Source organism: Leopardus geoffroyi, chromosome C3 (genome assembly GCF_018350155.1).
Source record: "Leopardus geoffroyi isolate Oge1 chromosome C3, O.geoffroyi_Oge1_pat1.0, whole genome shotgun sequence".
NCBI classification, from domain to species: Eukaryota; Metazoa; Chordata; class Mammalia; order Carnivora; family Felidae; genus Leopardus; species Leopardus geoffroyi.
The window spans coordinates 132,732,029-132,749,689 of record NC_059338.1 but is presented as its reverse complement, the minus strand read 5'-3'; the positions used below and the strand labels follow the sequence as shown (position 1 = coordinate 132,749,689).

The 17,661-nt window shown below is 43.2% G+C and overlaps 1 long non-coding RNA gene across 1 annotated transcript; it reads right to left on the bottom strand.

The window, feature by feature from the left end:
- Positions 1–612: 612 nt before the first annotated feature.
- LOC123584944 lies at positions 613–3,640 on the bottom strand. The gene is made up of 3 exons (XR_006705794.1): positions 3,543–3,640; positions 1,725–2,162; positions 613–729 (listed from the first exon to the last, which is right to left on the bottom strand). It is a non-coding gene; the product is annotated as an uncharacterized LOC123584944 (long non-coding RNA).
- Positions 3,641–17,661: the final 14,021 nt, after the last annotated feature.

The following is a 17,661-nucleotide window of genomic DNA, read 5'->3' as shown; positions in this document are numbered from 1 at the left end:
CAAATGAGGAAATACACTATTTTTAAAATCCTTACTACAAACTTCTCAGGACATGTGCTAGAGGTCCTTAGAAATGAGTCTATCTTGGTAATCCACTGTCTTCAATGGGCTGAAAAAGAGCATGATCAGGATTAGTACTAAGAGATGGAATGAAGGAGAAGTTCCTATCCTTTTGTCCTCATTTGCCATAATACCTGACTCTATGCAGCAGAGCAGTGTCTGAGGATAATTTTCAATCATTTAGTTGAGGAAGTAAATAAAAGCCCTTGAAGGAAACACCAAAGTCGGACATTCCACCCCCACCCCCCACCCTTGTACTGTCTCTAAAACTGGCAATGAATAAAGCATCCAATATTTCTCATCGAGCCCCTGGATGACAGGGGAAGCTGATTAATATTGCCCTTTGGGTTAGTAGCCAGAATCTGGAGAGTTAACCCAGCGTGGCAGAGGATAGGCTGAGTTTCATGCTTTGACCCAGCAATTGCACCCCTAATTGGGCACACAGTTGTACTTTCATGGCATTTAAACACTTTAAAGAACCCGTACTCAAGACAGAAGGCCACTGTGTGTTTTCCTGAGGGTATAGTCAGGGAGTAAAGAATGCAGGGGCTCTTTAAGCATAATTAGGCATTTAATTGCACATATAGACTTCACCGATGGTTTTGCACATGCGTGTGATTGTGATTCACTTGAAAGCACTCCATTGATGATCTTCTGTATTCCATCTTTCTGCAAAGCAAATTAGGAAGGAAAATATTCAAAACATTTAATTCTTAAGTTCTATTTCTTTTGTTTCATTTTAGTTCTAACTTCCCTTCAAGTTTCTAGAGAGTTAAAACAACCACCACCACAGGGGATTCCACATCTGACTCTTATAAAGCACATAAAACAGAATGTACATAACTGTGGGTAGTTAGCAATTAGAGCATAAGTATAGTACAAATGTGGTGTCTCTCGTCTACCAATATTCCCCTTCTTCCTCTCTCCCCAAATTTTCAGATTGAGAAATCAAGGCATTGGAGTTAACGTCTTTTGCCTAAGTCACTGAGTAGCAGAGACCAGTTAGGAATATAAGTTGCCCTTGGCATCGTGTTCTTTTCTATCAAGCGAAGAGCCCAGTTTATTTCCATTGTTCTATTGCACATTCAAGAGAGTAAGCAATGTATAACCTCTGAGACGTGGTTATACAGAAATATGAACTTGGGTATTTTGGTCCCATTTCTTTTTCACACACATCTCCATGGTGACAGCACCAAAAACTTTCAAACGAAGATGCTGGAAATGGACCTATTTCCTTCATCCTTTCTGCCTTCCTATTGTGAGCACTTTGTAAGGATTAATCTTTTCGGAATTTTCCCCTTTTAATCCAAGTCTGTGTTCCATATTTGAAAATTCACACGTTCCATTTACCCAAAGCCGCTTGAGACGTGCTTGCGTCGCTACACCTGCGCCTCTTGCCGCTGCCTCTCCCCACCATTTTTCGTAACGTGGCCATCCTCAGAGCATTCCATGAGGAGTGCTCTTTAACCTGGAATTTGGCTTCATCTGACTTTGGCTTACTGCAGTACTCAGTAACGTGTCACCGAGAGTGGACACGAGTGAATACAGAATCTCAAGAGGTGCTTCGAAAACGCCTGGGCCACCACCCTGGATGTGGGCCTATGTGGCCACTACTGCATGTTCATCCAAGGTGGATTTATATTGGGTAGACAACGAATGCTCACTGGTAATATTAAATGTTGATTTCGAATGCCTCCTCACTAAGAAATACGTAGTAGCTCAGCCAGATACAGCCAAGTTTGTCAAGAAGTCCTTCACAGGAAGTGTGTATGAGAATCGTCAGGGCAGGCTAGGAGGGTTCCTTCAAAATACAGGGATCCAGGCCCTCTGGATCAAAAATGGCAGGCGGGGGCCAAGCACCTGTATTTTCAAAGCGTTCCGTTGTGATTCTGATGCTTTTGCTGTAAGGAATCAGAAGGGCGGGAGAAGAGTCTCTGGTCTGGTCCTTCCTGAAGTGTGTTTCCTCTAGCCGTGATGTTATGCCGGGAATCACAGAATCAGAACTGGAAGACATGGATTCAGTTTCGGACGGGACAGTTTATTAGAAGTTTCGTGAACTTGCGTGGGGTTCTCTGCATGTCTCTCAGCCCCAATGTCCTCACCTGTAAAAAGTGAGATGATGACAGGGGCTGTGGAGATTGAGAGAGGATATTTGCAAGGCCCTTAGCAGTGCGTCTGGGATGTGCCAGCCATGAGTCATGCTCTTCAAATAGACCACTTCTGTCATCGTGCTGATGAATTGATTCCCCACACATCTTACCCATGGCCATTCTGTTGGAGTGGTCAAAGTCTTGTGTCGAGGTCCTTATGTTTTGCAGAGAGGTGCTGTGCCTTATTTCTAAAATACAGTGTGAAAGTAATAATGATAAAAAAAGCATAACTTCCCTCAGATACGCTCTGTGAAGTGCATGCTGCCTGCTTTTACTCTTTGCCCCAGCTCTCTTCTGTCTTACTCTGACCCCAGCTTTGTTTTGTCAGTCTACGCAGGAGTAACTTCCTAATGGGTCTTATCCCAAAGTGGATTCTCCCACTGGGAAAAGGCATGGGCCTGTTAAAACTTCCTCTATAAAATCATTCTACCTTCCTCCCGTAGGACGACAGAGGGTGGCCATTTCATGTCCGTGAACACCCTGCTCTGAGAACGTTTGGGTTTTAAGGTTTTCTTTCCCAGCTACGTTGTCAGTTTCTCCAGGGCGGCCTTATCCCGTATGGAGCTCTGGGAACAGAGGATGTGTGTGCCAGGCAGCCCTCTGGCACAGGCTTGGCGTGTTTACCTTCTGGTTTAAATTGCCTTTCTTATGTACCGGTATTTATATGTATAACAAATGGGGGCTGGCTAATTATGTGGTTCTTAGTAGGAATCAAGTCTCTGTTGGAACCAGCCCAGTCTCTGCCCACTATTTATAGCCTTCATATGTCCCAAATTTTCCAGTTCTGATTTCAAATATTCTATCCCACTGTCTCCAAAAGTACACTTTATGCTTGTCCGACCACATGTCAATTTATGGTTTGAGAAATATAGTCACAGTATTATAACTGCCACCCTAAACACCACATTTTCTGACTGTGAGATTGGAATCCTGCCTTTGAAAAAATTGGACATACTTAGGAAGTGCAAAAAGATTTTCTTCTTCGAATGTTCTTGGTAGGCAATCAACTGTAGGCTTTACCTAAAAACTACAGATGGGAGATTAAAGCATGGTGTAATAATAAAGAGCCTGATGACAGTTGCCCTTCTTGAGACAGTGCCTTTCACATGGAATGTGACCTACAGATAGTTGAATAAGCAAATGGGTTGAAAGATTACATAGAGACTTTCATATTGCCAGAGACTACAGAACTCTGATCCGGATCTCCTGTGTTTGTTCGCGATCATAAATGAAGGCAGAAGGTTTTGCTGTAGAAAGCGAGCAAGAAGCAGATTTCTAACACTGTTTGCTCTCTGTTTGGTACTGGGAACCCTGATAGACACTTTATTTTACTTAACCGTCAGAAGAACAGGAGCTCATAGGCAGCATAACCTTCCTGTCTCAGACGGGAGAACTGAGACTCAGATTGAGGAGCTCGCTCAAGACAGGTGGCAAGCCGTGTAGTTAGAATTAGAACTCAGGCCATTGTGACTCTAATGGCTCTTCATAAATCAGGGTTTCTCATATTACTCTTCATTTTGCCTAGAATGATAGGTGAAACTGAACTAAAATCACTTCCCATTTAGCTCCAAGCTCTCCATTGTTTAAGAGACATTTATAAATGTTAACTATCATGATAAATGCCCTGCTGCCTTTGTCTCCACTCCACAGCTGGGGCAGATGCATACGTTTGGGGCCATGCGTAGATGGGAGTAGCTAGAGGCCATGTGGAGAGATGGCCATATGCAGTCTTGTGCCTTGTTCATGAGGACAACCTCCAGTGTTCTGCATTACTTGACTCAATCTTCAGGTATCCGATTTCCAATATAACCAAGCCCTGGTCAGTGGAACTATATCTCCATTTGTCTGTGAAACCAAGGGAAGCCTTCCTACAGATTGCTCCCTATCCCACATATGTCCACAGGCATCACTAATGGACTGAATATAAAATGGCGGTTGCTGGCTCCAGACAACCCAAAGCCTTTTCAGACATGGCAACCCCTGTTCGGTCTGTGGAAAATGATCTCGATAAAATGCTTATGAATGTAAGAATGTGGAATGCAGCTTCCGTAAGAGGAATGGCTCTAGAAGCTAGAACAGTACCTAATCCAAAGTTGGTGCTCAAGATCGTTAAGTAAATGAGTGCATTAAGGACTTGATGAATCTCATTTAAAATTTATGGGGCACCTGGGTGGCGCAGTCGGTTAAGCGTCCGACTTCAGCCAGGTCACGATCTCGCGGTCCGTGAGTTCGAGCCCCGCGTCGGGCTCTGGGCTGATGGCTCAGAGCCTGGAGCCTGTTTCCGATTCTGTGTCTCCCTCTCTCTCTGCCCCTCACCCGTTCATGCTCTGTCTCTCTCTGTCCCAAAAATAAATAAACGTTGAAAAAAAAATTTAAAAAAAAATAAATAAATAAAATAAAATAAAATTTATTACAGAGAAGTCCACAGACTATGGTCGGCATTTCATAAACTGGAGGGTATGATGCCCAAGGCAGAGAAGGATCTTGATTAATCCCTTTTTGGTAGTAGTCAGGGGTAGTTTTCCGAGGTCCCTGGATGCTGCAGTGAGCTTGCTGTCTATGAAGCCAAAATATTCCAGCACCTAGCACGGTCCTTACATTCAACATGCAGGTGACGGTGCAGTGGCCGAACCGTGGCTTATCAAAAAAAGATTGTTTTAAAAAATATTGTTTTAAAACTGATGGTTGCCAGAGAGGAGGGAGGTGAGGGGAAGTGCAAAATGGGTGTGGGAGGAACAGGCTTCCAGTCAAGGAGAGAATAAGTCACGGGGATGAAAGGAACAGCATAGGGAATAGTCAACGGTATTACCATTGTGCTTGCTGTATGGTCACAGAACTCCCAAATATGGAGTGTTTTTTAGATTTAGTGTTCAGCCCAGATTGGTAATATGTGGTCTTCATATGTACAACCATCACCTAGTTGAGTCTGTTGTGAAGAATTTCCTACCACCTCCTTATGAGGGTGCACTGAGGGGGCGTCTTGGGGAAACCCTGGTAGGATCTCATGCTCATGACTTTTCAGGTGCTGGGACAATCTAAATAAAGTAAGTTATCGTTAGATATTGCAGGATAGTCTTGAAGAAACTGGGCTGTGTTGCATTCAGCTGTTATATCTTTTCATTTTAAAACCAAAAGTATACCTGCCTCTGGGGAAGAAAATAGGAAGAATTTGAACATAAGGTCTAATTAGAGTGACCTCCAATTAATCAGGTAGACTTGAGAAATTGCACTGTTTATTTTAGAGGAAAAAAAAAAATCAGATGAGGGGCTTCCGCAGTCGTCCTTTGCTGAGCTGTAAGACAGGTTATTTGAGAAGAAGAATCATAAATTCTTGCCTTTCAAATCTGGCTGGAAACCCATAATCAGATTGAGAGCCCTTTCCACCACATGGCCCTGTGCTGGTAAGTCTGGAGCGAGTTGCTCCAAACACAGAGTTGCACGAAACACGGAGTCTCCAGCCTCTACCAGGTACGGCAAAGACCGCAAGAAAACACGGGGAGGCAGCACCCTGTTTTTATTTACTCTGCATTTGGTGCGGCAAGACGTTGAAAATCACTTTGCGGGAGTGCAAAGTGAGGAATCGTGGATTAACTCTTATCAGAAGCTAATTAAACTTCACCTTTACCTCCCGGAGAGGGGCCCCCACCACCAGACGAAGGGGTGATCATTTACCTTGGGCTTGGCTTGACAGCTGCTAGAGGGTAGACACCTTTTGGTTCCACATCCAGCGGTCTCACATAGAGGCGGCCACAGGCTGGAGTCCCCTCCTGCTGGTAAACTACTATTCCATCTGGCACAAAGGTTAGAGGGAAAGAAAGGGGAATGGAGGATGGGCGGGGGGGGGTGGGGTGGGTTATGCGTGTGCCAAGCTGCACTGTGCACTGGCTGATGTCCTCCCTTCTAAATGGGCAGGATCAGGACCTCAGCTTTGCATGAATCAGTTCTATCTGTCCATGCACCACAAACCCAAAGTTTGGGAGTAAGGAAGGTGGATGAGCAAGGAATGAAAAGAGTGAATGTTTAAAGGAACATTTCTAACAAAGCCGATTTGATTCTATAAAAGGGACTAAAAAGTGTTTTAATGATTTTGCCGAATTTCCTGAAAGCTTCACTTCCTCTCACCTGTGTATGTATGGGTAGACATACGAATGACAAATTGTCCAAGATTGGTTTTGTTGTTCCAAGTTTAATGTCTCTACTAAATGCGAGATTTATAAATTATGTCCCATGCTTGATGCTTCTGAGCTTGAAACACGGGCTTTTTGAGGAGGAATGTTATGTTAATGATCCGATGGATTCTATTGCCAATTCTTAAACGAGAAATGGGTTTTCTTGTTTTCAAGTAGGCCCCATGCCCAACGTGGGGCTTGAACTCACGATCCTGAGATCCAGAATTACATGTTCTATCTACTGAGCCAGCCAGGTCCCCGGGTTTTCTTTTCCAATCTAGAAATGCTAACTTAATATTTAATATACCACGTCTGTTTGTAGTATCCAAAAGGAGTTTGGTGGAAAATCACATAAGTTACAGCCTAGCGCAGTGCCTAGAATATAGTTGGTGCTCAATCAATGTTTGTGAAATAAATGAGTGGATAGCCATGAGCCTTTAGCATTCGTTTAAGGGCTAAACACATCAATACTCCTGACACAGCTATGGAACTCGATCAACTGGTGGCCTGAGGGAACGCTTTACCCTTACAATTTGTTACTGATACAACTCGGGAGGCAGATGCTCATTATAAGACAGAAAATTAATGAGGCCAAGGATCTCTGTTTAATGCCTCCAGGGGCCAGTTATTTTTGTTCCGTTCCACGGCTGCGTCCACAACCCATAACCTTTGCCAGCTGTCACACACTGGGGCATGCTCTTTGTCACATGGGGATCCAGAAAGGAGATTGTGAGGAGATGAGCTCAGACCCATTACCATTCAGGAGAAATGAAGCTACAGGCATGTACTCTCCAGAGAGGTCAGTTACAACAGCAGAGCAAATGAAGGACGGCACATTTTGGAGCCGACTGGGCCGAGGACTATAACATGCTGTTGCTGCGGTTCTGTGGGTGCTGTGCCCTGGCATCGTTGGCCAAGGACGTCGTAGCCACATTTGCTGAACATGGAGTAATTCCAAAGCACTGACTGTAGCAAATGCTCAACCCACAGAATTCAAAATGGACTCAGGCGCATTACGACGACTCACCCCGTCCAGAAACCTCCTTTTGCTCGACCTGTAGATTTCAGATTGTTCCAACATTACCTGGTCACATGCTTTGAATAATAGACTAGTCTATTTTCTTCCTGGCAAGCCTCACCTTGATCTGCATTATCATTTAGGCCCCATCTGCAAACACCATGCATTTAAATAAGCAATAGAGACTAAAATAAAATTCCATTCATGCTTAACTCTCCAGCGTGGTTTGGAAATGCTTTCTTCTTCAGCCAGTCTTATGTTACATGCTGGATGGTCTTTTCTTTGACCACCTCATAAAAAAGGGCTCATAAATACTTTTCATGTGTTATTTAAACTAGCGGTACTCCCTAAGGCACCGAACTCCCATTTTTTTTCAATCCTTTGTGTATTTCTAAAGTATTTCTAAACCAGTAGCAGAGGTAAAAGCATATTCTAAGTTGAGAGGGCCATGTTCTGTCACTATCAGGCCACAAATTTCCTTTACCGATGAAAAGAATTTACTTCTCAGCAAAATGGTGCCTGATTTATATGCTTTCTTCCTAAAAAATTATCCTTTGTGAGATCTAAGTGCCGGGGCCAGAATACACGCGTCTTTTCTTAACGCCTCTGAAACCGAAATTGTGACTTTTCAGCACAAGAATTGTCTAGGACTTTCTGATAAACGAGAGCTTTAATTTCTCATAATCTATTAATGTCTGAATAACGAGGCAAAGGAGACGGAAGGGTAGCTGCCTCGTGTATAGTCTTGTTATGTTGTGTGTGGTGTTGTCTTGGTTAGGAGGGGAAATGGTCCATCCGTTTGTTCTGGCAAGTTAGGGCGGGGTCGTGGCCCTTCACCAGTCCTGACTCACATGTGTTTCGTCTCCATAGAGTATCTTAGCTCTTTCTTATATTTTTATTATGCTTGTCTTTCCCACTCTGAAACAAATTTTGGTTGGCTCTACCACGTCCAACTACTGTGTTCCTCATTGGCATTTTACACGAATCCACCATTGTTCCCCATTCGCTACTTACGTCATAGGATCATGACCTACATTAGAGAGTTGGAAGGGAACTGAGAGCCATCTAGTCCCGCTTCCCTCCAAGTACAGAGATTCTTCCTTTAACGCATTGCTCAAACTGGGAGACACTGCAAACACGGACTGTATCTCTACCCCTCTGGTGGCACGGACCTGTAAAGTTGATGAACTCATGGAATTTCTTATACCTAATCGTGCCAGACTTCTTAAGGATTTGAAAAGTGTCAGTCCTGATGCTTTTAGCTGCCTTCTTTAACATTTTTTTTTTTTTTTTGGTGTTTATTTATCTTTGAGAGAGAGAGACAGAGCACAACCGGGGGAGGGACAGAGAGAGAGGGAGACACAGAATCCGAAGCAGGCTCCAGGCTCTGAGCTGTCAGCACAGAGCCCAATGTGGGGCTTGACTGCCTTATTTATAATCATCTTTCTTCAATCTCTGTAGTCCAATCCATATGAAGAGACAAGACTTCTCCAACATTCGTGGACCCACATTTCCAACTGCCTTCTGGCTATGTATACCTGGATTCATTTAACATTCTTTATTCATTTAGGAAATCTTTACTGAGCAGTGGATATGTTCCAGGCATTATGTTAAGCACTGGTGGTAGATTACCCTGATGTCTTGGACTTTATATCTCATGGGGTGATGATTCATTGAGAAATATATAACCTGTCCTATGCGTTCCTTCATCGATCATGCTTAAAATTGACCCATCAGTTAATTTTAACTACCTTTTTAAAAAAATATTTTTCATGTTTATTTATTTTTGAAGGCGAGAGAGACAGAGTATGAGCAGGGAAGGGGCAGAGAGAGAGGGAGACACATCATCCAAAGCAGGCTCCAGGCTCTGAGCTGTCAGCACAGAGCCCGATGCTGGGCTCTAACTCAGGAGCTGTAAGATCATGACCTGAGCCCAAGTCGGATGCTTAACTGACTGAGCCACCCAGGTGCCCCTTAACTCCCTTTTTAAACTATCATCCACCTCCTTAAATGCTGCATCATTTGTTCTCAAAGCATGTTCTTCAATGCAGAAGCAGTGTCTCCTAAGAACTTGTTAGAAATGCCGACTCTTGGAGCTCAGTTGGTTAAGTGTCCGATTTCAACTTCAGCTCTGATCACAATCTCACAGTTCATGGATTTGAGTCCCACGTTGGGCTCTGTGTTAACATCTCAGAGCCTGGAGCCTGCTTCGGTTTCTGTGTCTCCCTCTCTCTCTGACCCCTCCTCCACTGTTGCTCTCTCTCTCTCTCTCTCTCTCAGTCTCTCTTTAAAAAAAAAAAAAAAAAACATTAAAAAAATTAAAGTGGAAAGAAAGAAATGCCGACTGTTGAGCCCCACTTAGATCTACCGAATAGAAACTTAGGGGATGGGGCCCTGTAATCTGTGTTTCAGCAAGCCCTCCAGGTGATGCTTGTCTGATGCTTGCCCAAGTATGAGAACCCCTATCTACACGGAATGACCATATAGCCTTTCAAATTAGAAACTCCATAGTCCCCTTGGTTTATTGGTCTTCCTTTCTCTCCCCCAGTCACAAAGTCTTGCCAATTCTCCCTAAGAAATTCCTTCTGCCAAGTTTTAAATTCAGAAATTTCTTCTGCATGAGAATCTGTGCCAGGTTGTAAATTCATACCTTTTTGTCTTGTCTGATGTAACTTCCTCATTGGTGTCTTACCATCATTTGCTTTCCCATCGAATTCACCCACGTACAGCGAACAGAGGCCTCTTCCTACATTAAAAATGGCGTCCTGCTGCTAAACAGAAGTAATCAAACAAACAAATAAAACTTCCTCTTGGCTGCTTGTTAGCTCCTGGAGAGAATCTGAAGTGAATGAGGGACATGGGGCCCTGAAATCTGAATGAAAGTGATCTCCCGGCCTTGCGACGTACCCTTTGTGCAGTTCATCACTACTTTTCCCTCATCTTTGAATACACTGTCACACCATCCCCTTTCGTGGTTGTCTGCGAATAGCTCTTGATTATGACTACACAGTCATTCCCTTCTCTCCTGTCCTCACATTCCTGTCCCTGGCTTTTCAGCAGGCAAACTCCACTCATCTTTCAGAGATTAGACCAGATGTCTCCTCCTCTCTGAAGCCTTCCCTGACTTCCTCTGAGAGAGTTACTTGTTCCTGTAATTCCCCATAGCACTTTGTGCATTCCTGCTGAGCCAGCCAGGCACCCCTGCCCCCAGCACCATGTTCATTCCCAATGGAAGCACACTGACGTTCCACATTTATTTTAATAACTGAGAACGTGAAACTCGGGGAACATGATTTGTTCAGGGTCACACAGCTATACAACAGCAGAGTCCAGAATTAACCAAGGTCTCCTGGCTACTAGTCCAGGATTATTTCCTCTGTGTTTACAAAATCCTGTTTGGTGCGTATAGTGATCTGGGTAGTGGGTCAATTTTTCTTTTCTTTAGACGTTTACCAGTGAAATCCAGGAGATTCTTTATAATCCCACTTAAAGTGGGAGCCTTTGTTTTTGCTAAGTTGAGAGCTGGGGACATTTGAGAATCATTTTATGCTGCCGAAGTCTCTTGCTGAATTCCCATACTATCAAGATTCTCTTACAACATCTGGCCACTTTACAGGGCATTTCATGGAGCAAATCAATTAACATTTTAAAAGTCAGGGCTGAGAGGAAGAAAGAAAATATTTGAATGGTAGCACCACACTCTGCAAGTTCCCTGAGAGATAGTCAATGACTAACTTGCACAAAACTTTATAACCAATCACTTCTCTATGAAACAATTTACTCTTAACCATTTTGTTTTCAAACTTCGATCAGGGTCCCCGGATTCTTTGGCCTGTCAACAAAACATAAATAGACAATATTTAATATGAATACCCTTAGCCTTGCCACTGATTGGTCCTCTCTCTGACAGTGGGGTCTAAGACTAAGGTTGTAGGTTGAGAAGCTGCATTTAGCCTTTAAAGCCCTGGGTGTGGTTCTTTCAAGATACAGTGGATTCTGACTAAACCGTGCAGGAAAGCCTTGGCAGTGGTCACTGCAGCTACTTGAGCAGTGCTTGAGGTCCTGAAAACATAGAAGCTGTTTCCACTTGTGAGTTAAGTTCTGGTAAATTCGCTTCAAATGGTTCAAGCTGTTTCCAAGAGAGCCTCAGTAGGCATATGAGCACACAGACACGCAGAATAGCGGTCATTCGCTTATCTCCACTTTGAACCTGGAACCATCACAAGATGCCGATAAATCTAGAGCACCTAGAGGGGTGCTTGCCCCATAGCAGGCACTCGACGCACAGACTGTCAACTAAATAAAGGGGTGTGGTTAAAGAACGGAGCGACGTTCTAATGGTCATAGTAACCCGGTGTACTCACCATTTTACAAATTCCGTGATGTTTTGGAACACACCTAATTTCTGACTTGAAGAGATCCTGATCTCTAATAAGGCATGATAGCACTTCTCTTGGAGGGCTGGTGTAAGAATTTTTTTTTGAAGTTTATTCATGTTGAGAGAGAGAGAGAGAGAGAGCATAAGTGGTAGAGGGGCAGGGGGACAGAGAGAGAGAGAGAGGGGGGGAGGGAGGGAGAGAGAGGGAGGGAATGAATCCCAAGCAGGCTCAAGCACAGGGCCTGATGTGGGGCTGGATCTTAGGAACCTTGAGATTGTGACCTGAGCCAAGATCAAGGGTCAGATGCTTAACTAACCCAAGCGCCTTGAGGGCCGGTGTAAGAATTAAATGAAGAGATATTTATGAAGTGGCTCTATTATTGATTAGCAGTTCTATGGAAATAAATGTATTTAACTCGAATCTGTTTCTTTGTGAAATGGGGCCGAAAACGTCTGTCTCATGACTCCCCTAGGGTGTTACAATCCAAGAAAGTAATAGATGTGAACATACTAAGTTGCAAACATCGTGGAATGTAAAGGTGCTGCTACCCTATGCCTTTGCTAAGGGTTGTCAAGCAAATGTCCTCCCCAGGCACTTTACCTTATTCTAAGTGAAGCAAAATGAGGATCTTCAAATAAAGTGACTGGGACTTCAAATAGAGGGACATCATAAGCTTTGCCCTGTCTTGAATCACCTCTCAAGCAGAATCAAATGAATTTACTCTTAAGTACCTTTTTAAACTAAAGGGATCTTCTCTATCATTTAACTTATATAAACAATACTGAGAGTAAAGAAGCCGAGAAAGAGTCAGTCCCCTCCAAGTATTCTGTGAAATGCGGAAGGGATTGGTCTATCTTTCCACTTGGAACGTCTTTGGATCACACTTTTCATCTAGTTATTTACCATACTCTCCCAGTCCCTTCTCACAAGACCCTCCCCTTACATACATACATACACACACACACACACACACACACAGATATTGAAGTGATCCAGGCTTCAGACTCTGTCCCTCTTTCTCCCTTCCCTAAATCTTTCCCCACGCTGTAAATGGTAATGGGCTCTGATCTTTTGGAAATGGGAACATAGCAATGACTCCAACACAGAGCCTCCCAAGTTTGAAAAAGTGAGCCAAGCTGCAAGATTTTCTAAACATTCCATCACATTAATACCTTGTGGGTCTATGGGGACCTTCATCTAAGTCTCTCCAAACACTTTTCCGAGTTTGGTTAATCCTCAGAGTAGCCACGGTGAAACATTCCCACATTCTGCAGGGGCCATGAGTGAAGCCCCCACTCAGCCAGGAAGCGGCTCAGGAACCTGGGTGAGAAAAGGAAATGTCTACCCTGAGCTCTGTTGTCTCTCAGCACATACAGGCACGCCCAGCAAATTCATGGAGCAGGACGTGGGGAGAAGACAAGGAAGTTTGTTTCAAATCAAAATAAACTCTCAAATGGAACAAGAAACATATTGCTTTATTTTTCATAGCTGAAAGAGTCTGTATGTGCCAAACAATGGAATCAAGGGAATCTGTCTATAATCAACTGTTCTCTGTGGCCTCTGTCTGGAATTCTCCCCATGACCAAATTAATTATTAATAAAGCTATTCATTCAATAAACATTTACTGAGCACATTCCAGGTACTGTCATAGGTATTAGAAAACAAACCATAAATGTGGACAAAACAGTGCCCCTTGCCCTCAAGGAACTTGCTGTATAATAATTGAGAGAGATAAAGAGACAAGTTATTAAAATATCACGAGGTAATACATATACCCACAGTGCATATATTTTATTGTGAGCTCATTCTTCAACTTTAAAAAAAAATGACTTCTTTCAGGAAGCTTTCCCTGATCTTCCTGTACCTAAAATTTTTCCTCCACATTGTATCTGTACTCCCCTTATGTATTTCTTGTTCCTCATTGCTTTATGCTTGTGCACGTGCATTATTTTTCCTTAGTGATCTCTGTCTCTCGAGTGTAAAGTTTCTGACTTACGTTCATATTCTGAGCATCTAGCACAGATAGGCATTTAATAAATGTTAGTTGCATGAGTGAATGAACAAGTCAAAACTTGGCCAATAACATAAGAGGTATTATACTTTAAGACCGAGCAATTAAAATCTTTGGTCCATAAATATCAGTAGTTGCTGGTCAAGTATGCGAAAGGAGGGAGGGAAGGGGAAGGAAAGAGGAAAGGAAGGAAATTTAAATATGTAAGATCTGGACATCTAAAGGCAGTTCTCAACTAGATATATACATTTTTAATTTTCATTTAGGGTATATTCATTTTTCAGAGACAGAACGTGAGCAGGGGAGGGGCAGAGAGAGAGACACACAGAATTGAAACAGGCTCCAGGCTCTTAGCTATCAGCACAGAGCCTGACACGGGGCCCGAACTTACGGAGAGTGAGATCATGACCTGAGCTGAAGTCGGACGCTTAACCGACTGAGCCACCCAGGTGCCCCTATTAATGAGAATCTTAAATAAAGTGGTATAGTTGATCCTTGAACAATGCAGGGTTTAGGGGCACTGACCCTCAAATAGTCAAAAATCCATGTATAACTTTGACTCCTCAAAGTCTTAACTACCAATAGCTTACTGTTAACCAGAATCCTTCCCAATAACCTAAACAGTCAATGAACACATGTTTTGTATCTTCTGTGTATTATGCTATATCCTTATAATAAGGTAAGTTAGGGAAAATAAAATGTTAAGTAAATCATAAGGAAGAGAAAATATATTTACAATACTAGATTGTTTTTATAATAAAAATCTGAATTTAAGTGGACCCATGCAGTTCAAGCCCATGTTGTTCAAGGGTCAATACTACAACTGTTGAAAATGGATTTTTTTTGTTCTTATCATTTTATTTCAGTAGATAAATTGAACAGGGCTGGGATTCCTAAATCCTTCAAAGCTCAAACATAAACTCAGTGTGTGTGTGTGTGTGTGTGTGTGTGTGAGAGAGAGAGAGAGAGAGAGAGAGAGAGAGAGAGAGATTTCTGTTGTTCTTTTCTTAATATGACAAACTGAAAAAAATAAAAGCTTATTCTCAATATTCTCCCCTGTGCTCAACAGGTGTCTGGAAAGTGGCTGGGACTACTTCCTACTGGTAATCTTTGGTGCTACATGAGTTAACCTGGATCTATGTAGATTTGGAGGAGAATTTGTGCCCAACATTGAAAAGACCCGAGGGAACAGTGGACATCACAAAAATTGTAGATATGAAGCAGAAAATCTGAGACAGGCCTATAAAGATAGGTGTAACCAAAGATGCCAATCACTGGGAATCACCGGCAGGGCCCCGGTGAACAAATAAATGCCAGAGCCTAAGTGGGCAGGTGATCCTACAGCATTAGCCATAATAGAGTAAGCATGTAGACAAAGGGTCAATTCGTTTTCTGTAGTTCCTCACCATCCTGGAAGCATGCTTGCACGAAACTTCGTAACTGAATTTTTCATTTTGCTTAGATGGATGTAGGGACACATTTGAAACGTAGAGCTACGGCCAGCCTACTTTGCTGGGCCCTTCTCACCTTACTGGGCCAGGGAGTCTGCTTTGTAATAGGTTTTTGGCATGGTGGATGCATGTACCAGATTGGAGAGGAGAGAGGGGCTGTTCTTTCCTGCTGTGAGAAGGTTGGAGCTACTTCATATACTACTGGGATTCCCTTACAAGGAATATCTTGGACTAAACTGTCCTTTTCCTGATGGATTATGTTTTGGATCATCCTTTACCAAGGATATAATCATGGGCTGTTAACATTTTTTTGGACTTTGATTTGGCTGGTAACTACACTGTTTTTGGAAACCTGTTTTCATTTAATTTCATTTCCTTTTTCCTGTTAAGTACATCATTGGGCTAGAAGAGAAGAGCCTCAGATTTTTGGAAGCCTTTGTGTTTTGTGCCTGCTGCTTGATTCATATTGGATACCACAGGAGAAAGGAACCAAAACGCACTCATGACTTTTGTGGTCCCCTCCACTGGAAAGCCAGAATCCACACCCTGACCTGCCTTAGGTGGTTAGCACGAACATCGAAACAATAGTCACTTAATACTATCATAACATTGCATAAGTCATTTCCTTCCCTTCTAGAATGTGGGGGGATATGTGAGAAGCAAAGAAAAATCTGTGACCCCACTACTCATACTTTCCACAGGCTTCCAATTACCCTTTCATCTGTACCAAACTCTGGAGGGTGATGTTAAAAACTTGTGTGAGAATCTGGCAGGGTTTTGTATTTTAACGTTGTTGTCTCTGGTCTGGTTTCTAAAACCATTCTGGCAATTTGGAAAACTTGCCAACAAGAGCCGATTGTTCAACAGGAATAGCCAGTTTAATTCTTAGACAGTGGCCTTCCATGGTTGGTTTGGTGGTGTTTTTTACAGAATACAGGGGTGCCTGGGGGGCTCAGTTGGCTTAGCACCCGACTTCAGCTCAGGTCATGATCTCACGGTTCATGGGTTCGAGACCCATGTCAGGCTCTGTGCTGTCAGCTCAGAGCCTGGAGCCTGCTTCGGATCCTCTGTCCCCTCCCCCCCTCTCTCTCTGCCCTCCCCTGCTCATGCTAATGTTCTCCCTGTCTCTGTCTCTCTCTCAAAAATAAATAGTTAAAAGAATTAAAAAACTAATACAAAAGACGCATATCAGGATTCCTGTTGCCTCCTCTTTGGCAACTGCGTTTGGCATCCATGTGACAAACAAATGAGTAGTATCATTAGAAAACACGGGAGTGTTATGATACGAGAGAAACATAAAAGGAACGAAGAAAAGCCTCAGTGAAGTTCCTTCTCAGACATAACTTCGTGAATCCAACGGGAGCTAGCTTTTCCTTTGCCACCAAACCACAGGTAAAATAGATTGATTTCATTTATTCATTCATCGCACAAATATCTCTTGAGCGCCCACTATGTGATGGCACCATCCTTAAACTGATAGGGAAGGAAAATCCCTGCTGTCGTGAAGCTTTCTCTAGTGAAATCCTGGGATCGTGAAGCAGGGCTCCCTTGGAATAGCAACCTGCTCTGGCCCCTAAGCTTCTTTTTCAAAAGCCACCAGGAAAATAATCTAGAGTGATGTGGTTCTGTAAAAAGAAATTAGGAGAGTGACATGGTTACTGGTTTTTCTTTTATCTTCTTCAATTCTAAAGTGGAGCTTTTCCAGAATAGCTTCTGGATGAGGTGGAATGCACCATGAGGATAAAAACAAAGTGTTAAAGAGACAAAACGTAAGGACAGGTTTGTGCATGTGCTAGCATGACAGCAAGCACACTTTTGGGGAAAGATTTATTGGTCCAGCCAGGTGTGGCCTTCCGTTCCTTAATATGCCAGCTGGAACCCTCCTACCAAACCTTGGCTCCAAGGGTTTGTTTCCAATCAGTCGTCTTTGCTACACTGACAGACCTGCTCCACGCAAAAGCTTATCCCTGGCAACGGTGGGAGATACACAGTCAAGTTCACCATCTTTCACCTCCCGCCTTCTCTCCATGCCCTTGATCGCCGTCACAGTCCCCATAAACCCTGCATCGAACAGATCAAAACGTGGAGATTTTTACGACTCTTTAGGTGCACGTAGCCCACTGACAAAGGTGAAAGCCTCTGGTGCTGAATATCAATATGAGGGGCGTAATTTGCTTTAGCTTGCCAGCGATCAGAGTCATTAGCTTTGTAGTTAGCTTCTCTCCACATCCCCCTCTCTATGCCTGCAATTAATAAGCGTGCCCACACCACACTCACCGGCCTTCCCTCTTTTTTCACCATCTCCTAGATATTGGGACGGGATTGGGGTCCGATACACTTGCCAACCAACAATTTCAGTGCCCGCACACGGTTAAGAGAGACTACTGGTCTATAATGGATTTTACTTAAATACCAGTAGGTA